The following is a 7,177-nucleotide window of genomic DNA, read 5'->3' as shown; positions in this document are numbered from 1 at the left end:
AACAACAGCAAAATTAAGTAAGCAATTTGGTAATTTTTGACATACGGTTGCACCCATGAAACCACCAACAAAATCAAGATGATGAACGTACCCATCACCCCCAAAAGCTTCCTTGTGCCTTTTTATAATCCCCCTGCTCCCACTCTTTCACCCAGGCAACCACTGACCTGCTTTCATCACTGTAGACGAATTTGGACTTTACAGAAATTGATGCCAGTAGAATCATATAGTGTGTGCCCCTTGCTATCTTGCTTCTTTCACAGCCTTTTTCCATCTTTCACAGATATTTATTCATGTTGAGCATATTAATAGTTTATTCCTTTTTATTGTTGAGCAGTATTCCATTGTATGAATATACAAAAATTTGTTCGCTTGCCCACCTAGTAACCGTTGTTTGGGCTGTTTATATCTCAAAGGTCATTAAAATGCTTTTTAAAAAAGTTATTTTTACTCTTTGGGTTTCATTGTGGACAGTTTTTATTGCTATGTATTCAACTTCACCAATCTTCTGTAATGTCTAATCAGCTGTTAATCCAGTCTATTTTTTTCATCTCATCTCTAAAAATTATATGTGGGTCTGTTTTTTATGTACTTTTCATGTTTCTACGTAAGTGTTGAACACATGGAATATAGTTAAAATGTTTTACTGTTTTTCTGCTAATTGTAACCTCTCTATCTGGTCTGAGCTGTAGTAATTGATTTTCTTCTTACAGCTCCTGTTTTCCTGATTCTTTGAATTCTTGGTAATCTTGGATATTGGGAATTACACTTTGTTGAGTACTGCATACTTTTGTTCTCCTCTGCATTTATTTTCTTGAGCTTTCTCCGAGATGTCGTTAAGTTACTTGAGAACAGTTTGTTCCTTTTAAGGACTCAATTTTCATATTTTTAAAGGTGGGGTCAGAGCCGTGCTTAGAGTTATTATTTCCCACACCGAAGCAAGACTCTTCTGAGTATTCTACCCAAATGATGAGTTTTTCTAGCTGGTGGGAACAGGCACTATTTCAGGTCATGTGTGAGCACAGAATATCATCTCCTCTAATCCTTCCAGACAGTTCTTTGGCCGGCCTCAAGTGATTGCCTTAGGTGCACGTGAGTAGTATTCTGCAGATTACTCCAGACAGACCCTTCATAGGGTTCGCGATGCTCTTTCGGCAGCTGTGGCGCTGTGCCCTGAGACCTCTAGCAGCCTTGTTCTTCCAGGACCCCCAGCTCCGTCTCCTCAACTCAGGACTGGCTGGGCTCTCCCCACCTTCTCTTCCTCTGCTCCTCAGCCTGGACCCTTTCTCAGGGCAGTAAACTGGGGGCGATTGTAGAATTCCCTCAATTGTTTCTCATCTCTCAGAGATCACTGTTCTTTGTCAGCAGGTGTCCAGTGTCTAAAAAACTGTTGTTTCATATATTTTGTCTGAGATGTTGTGACTGTTTTTTTCTTGCAGGTAGACAAGTAAATTCATGTCCTCTACTCTTTATCTTGGCTAGAAGCAGAAGTAATTAACCTTTACCTTTAGGGTAATTTATTTCATTGTAAGTTCATACAATTTAATTTTTAATAACGGCTGTGTAAATCAACTGGCTTACAGTAGTCTTGAAAATTTGACAATTGACTCTCACAAGCCCATATAATATAGCTGGCTTGCCACATCCACTGGGCAAAAGATTTTATGCAATATAAGACTACTTCTAGTTATTAAGTCTTACTTCCGTGGCCTTCAGAAATGCTCTGATTGGATTGTCAATAATTTTTTAAGATGAAGCAAATAAATTAAAACCAGTAGTTCTTCAGGATCCAGAATCAGGATTTAACCTTCTGTACTATTTCCCCCTCTCTTTACCCAATCATCCTCTGCCTCTATGCAGGCCAAGGCAAGTTTTTCAGCTCAGGCCTTTGTCATCACTGTAGATGTGCCCTGAGACCTCTAGCAGCCTTGTTCTTCCAGGACCCCCAGCTCCGTCTCCTCAACTCAGGACTGGCTGGGCTCTCCCCACCTTCTCTTCCTCTGCTCTTCGGCCTGGACCCTTTCTCAGGGCAGTAAACTGGGGGCGATTTACTGCAGAAATTACTGCAACTGGTATTTCTGTTTTTAGTTGTGTTCCTCTTCAACTCTACTCTCCATGGCATCAGGGGGACCAGTTTTCTGGAACCACAGATTTTATCCGGTGTTTTCCCATTGCCTGCAGGATGGAGTCCAACCTCCCTTAGGATGATATATAAGGCCTTTGCAATAAAAGAAATGTAACGAAATGAATCACTCCCAAATCTTATTCCTCTCCATAGTAGCATATATCCACACCCATGTCATGGTGCCGTGAAGGCACAGAGTGTTTGCCTGCCCTTGGACTTTAGACTTGGCCATGTGACTACTTTGGCTAATGGGATGTTAGGAACATGACATGAGCAGAAGCTGGAAAGGAGCTTGCGTGGCTGCGCTTATGCTTCTGCTATCACTATAAGAAAAACACACTCTGATGGCCTTTGTCTCTGTAGCCTAAGCCCAGAATGAGATATGTGGGCTGGACCCAAAGCCTGAAGCTGAGCATCCCATACAACAGCCAATCTGCAACTGAACTGCAGACCAGCGATCATGGAAAAAAAAAAGCCATGCTAATTACTGTAGGCCACAAAGATTTCTGTGGTTATTATGCAGCAAAAGCTGATGGATACAATGACTAACATTTTATCCTTTATTCCAAGCCAGGAATTTTCACATCTGTTATCTCATTTAACTTTCCCAATAACTCGTGAAACAAGTCTTTGTTGCATTGTATAGATGAGACAAATCATACTTAGTGGCTTAAGTTATTTGCTTAAGTTTACATACTAAGGGTGGTGGATATGGGATTTGAACTCAGATTTGCCTTTCTCCATCACTTTCTTCATTTCCTACTGCTCTCCCAATTTCTCTATTTTCTGCTTTAGCCGAAATACCTTATACATCTCTAGCCTTTGCACATGCTGTACCCCACTAGGCATATGGTATGTGCTCAATAAATATTTGCTGAGTGGCTAATGAATAAATGGCTATCTAGAATGCCCCTCTTTTGTCATCTGGATAACTCATAAATAATCTTCAAAACCTAGTTTAGAAATCATTCCTTTGTGAAGTTTTTTTTCTTCGTCTCTTCAATAATTTCCTCCTGTGTGCTTCTCTGCCACAGTCAAAAATTCTACCTAGAATACTAAATTGTAATCGCTTCATAACACATTTATTTTCCTTACCTTAAAATGTCTTGATGTTAATTTAAGGCTCGTAATAATTCATTTTGTACCTCTAGGACTAGTCTGGTAATAGTACATGGCTAAGAAGTGCATGTTTTCATTCCGAGTGTTCTTTGTGACTTCCAAAATAGTACTAGATCCATGTTTCCAGGCAATCCCAATGAATTCAAGCATCATAACCATCCAGCGATGCTATCCACATTTATAAACAGGCACTAAAGAAAGACTTAAAACTAGTAAGTTTTAGGAGGTTTAGGAAACTCCTCATCTCTACCCTAGAACTTGCCACCCCTCTTCCATGCTTCTTTTGAAAATCATTGCATGTAGCAGGATGGTGTGATGGGAAAGCACTGCACTTTTAAATGGTATACTTAGAAGGCAAAAAATGTTTGAAAATCCTGTGTTTAACTTCAAGGTTTCAGAATGATTTTTCTTAACCAAAGTATTTTCAATGCATAGAGTTTTATAGTACAAATAAAATTACCTAAGTTTTAAAGTACTTTTTAAACTTCTTAGAATGGAACTTGCAGACAAGACCTTATCAAAGCATTTTAGTCTTTTATCAAAGAATAGCAACCACCACTAGATGTCAGCACTCAGGAATGGTAGCCCCGTCAATGGCTCTGACGTTACTTTAATTTTTTTCTCTAAGATTATGATTTATGATAAATGATAACTGGAAAACACATAAAAAGAAATATGTAAAATAATACATTTAGAAAACAATAAACTCAATCATGGTGCCAATTCTTATAACAAGAATAAAAATCTCATAATAAGTGACCATTTTGCAAGCACTAGAGGTCCACAGACTGGTACCTGGTACTAGGACTAAATTCTACACGCAAGAACTCTTCACAGAAAATACCTTATCATCTCAAGAACCAAACAGGTAGACTTTGAATCCACGTATTTGGGATTTTCTTCAGGTCACGAGAGCAAGATCCTCTTCTTCATGAAAGAACCACAGTAGTTATGGTCCTGCACATACATTCCCTGTGTTACTTCTACTCACCTACCCAACAACTGTCTTCAGCTTCTTTTTTTAGATGTAAGCCACGAATCACTAAATTCCCTAGGGCTCCGCTTTTGAAGCCTATCAAACAAAACAAATAAAAATCAGTGCACTGACAGGCTGCTTAAAATTCATACGGTTTGTTGGCAGTTTTCGTTCGTTTTTCCTAGAAGACCAAAGTCTTTCTTGGGCTGCTTTGAATAGCAAAGCGGAGTTAGATGCAAGTGCCAGGAGCACAGCGAAGGTGTGTCCGCTGGGCGGGGTCTGTGAGCCTGGGGCTGAGGGTAATCCAAGTCTAATTAGCTGCCTAATGAACCATTATTAAGCTGTCTGGGTTAGGGGACGAGTGTACTCACTTGGTTCGACTGACTGGCATCATTTTGATCAGAGTCTGAAGTGAAAGGACAGAATTTGGTAGACCATTAGATTCTTTCATAGGTAACCTCAAAATTTCATCTGTAACTGAGGTTCTATAATATGGGGCTAATTAAGTAGCGCCTGTTTCTTGTACCAGCTGAACTTAATTTTAAGATAATTGGTTTTTATTCTTGTTTCAAAATAAAAACTTGGCATAATCACATCCCAGAATTAACATTTCTATTGAGTGTGCTTTATACGAGAGAAGTAAAATACGCGCTAATATTGCTTTCCATTTTCCCCAACACCAAATTTTTGTTTGCATGCTCTGAGAATTTTTTCCTAGACTATTATAGTGCAATTATTATTATACATGAAGATTCTCTTGCAATAAGCATAAGGCTTATATTTTGCCTTCTAACTATAATTACCAGAGTTATTTATACTTAATTCTGTGGTTAAGTGGATTCAGTATATATTGATAGTCCTTTCCTATGTAGCTTGATCATTTATTTTTTAAGGATGAAGAAAAAAATTCTTAAAGTGCACTTGTTTATTTGTTTTAGCAAAGATTATCTGAAGGGTTAGGACAGAGTTAGGGTTACTTGACGTGGCCTTGTCTTGTTTTGCAGGGTCCATATTTTCTTTACTTCTAGAGAATCAAAGCAACTATGTGCAATTTTGTTCTTCCAAAGCATGCTCCTCATCTGTATTTCTTCCATCCTATTTTGGTTTTGTTCCAGAATTCTGTCCAGGTCTCATGTGGGTGTTTCTTGCTATTTGCCAAAAAAATAATGCAGTGCAATCATCTTAATGCTTTTCCTTATTCATCTGAGGACCTTTTGAATACTTTGCTTAGAATATAAGAGGATGTTTCATTTTGCTTTTTAATTTTATAATCAGTCCCCTAATTACCTAAGTGGGGTGGTAAAATCCTGTGGCTCTACGTAGTCACAGTGTTAGGGTTTTATGTAAAAAGCCCTACCATTATCCAGTTATGCCATATTGCGAAAAACAAAATTATCTTTCTTATTCAGTGGGATGTCCTTGGGTATTGGTTTATTCTCTAATTAAAGAGTGAGACATAGAATTCAGTAAAAAAATCAGGTTAGTGTGACACCCCACGGTTTGTTAACCATTTCTTCCCTTTTTATTTTTTCTTTCTTTCTTTTTGAGTGGGTCAATTTGTTCTTTTCTCCATCCAATCAGTTTTGTCCCTCTACTGCAAACCGGGCTCCTCATATAGGATCCCCTCTGCCTTACCCTTCAAAGCCCCCTCACTCAGATCAGACCATGTTTTAAATGGTAGCTAGTGGCCAAAGGGCCTTTATGACTGACCCTCCATGTGGAGGAAAGGGCTCTGGACAGCTTGGGTTTGCCCTTGTTGTTCCCATGCTCGCAGCCTTGAATCTTTAAAATGGGGTTCCAGTGGGCACCCTATTACCTTGACTTACCTCCAATAACACTACAAATGACCTCAAGAAAGGGAATACTTTGTTGATATTATGGAAAAGCATGCACCGGACTCTTTAGCTCTGGGAATTCTACTTGTGACATTATGTACTTTATGCTCTGGTGTATTCGGTAAACTTGTTTCATTTCGCTCATTTTAAGATTGAAGTTTAAAAAATTAATTAGCTATAATGTTGCAGCAAATACAACATTTTAGCACACTGGAAATCTAGATGTGGAATGGTTACATGTAAAAAATAAAATATTTTGCAGAAAAATTGGATAGAATTAGGATTAACAAAGTAGCAGTAATGAAGATTTTGCCAAATGAAGATAAATACACTAGAGCGAACACATGGACTGAGAAAGTGTGCTAATTTTATAAACATGCAATGAAACTGTATTCAATGCAATCTAAATATCACTTTGAAGAAAGTATTGAAGAAAAAGGGGTCTGAGGCTTATTGAATTAACTGACTTATTTGGGAAATGTTAAAATATTTGAGGATGCTGGAAGTGCTTTTGCATTTATTCACATGTTCTGATTTTCACAATTATCATGAAAACTATTCCAGTTCAGTAGACCACAGACATCAATTACAAGCCCTTGAAACAACTTCCAGTGTTTCCATGAGATGGTGATTGTGTTATAGATGCTTGCATACACACACACAGATGCAACTTGAACCTGACAATTTCCATAATATGCTAATTACTTTTTCAACCCTCTCTAGGTCACGTAAACCCAGTGTCCAGCTAAGTCGGAGTGCCTGTGTTCCAAGCCCTTGGAGAACTCTGCAGAAACCTGCGAGCCTAAGGAATCTGAGCATCTCCAGACCACTGAATCACTATTTTACGTCTAACTGCCCCACGGCTTTCTTCTGAATATAGAGCTCACTATAGCAAAGTGGGTTGATAGACAAAAACACTGTTCTGTGAATCAGTATCATAGATAATATTTTAGTCCCAATCCTGCTTCTTACTGTGTGAAACACAGCCCCCATTTTCTCATATTCACATGTTCTACTATTGTCCAAACAACCTTTGGGGAATCACAGCTTCCTGCACATCTCTGCGCCATGTGGGAGAGATGAGAATTCTCTTCTCTCCGCATGAGCAGGACTGGCACTCCC

The sequence above is a fragment of the Manis javanica genome, chromosome 13 (assembly GCF_040802235.1).
Source record: "Manis javanica isolate MJ-LG chromosome 13, MJ_LKY, whole genome shotgun sequence".
Lineage (NCBI taxonomy): Eukaryota > Metazoa > Chordata > Mammalia > Pholidota > Manidae > Manis > Manis javanica.
The sequence above is the reverse complement of the archived record's forward strand: the minus strand, read 5'-3'. Positions refer to the sequence as shown.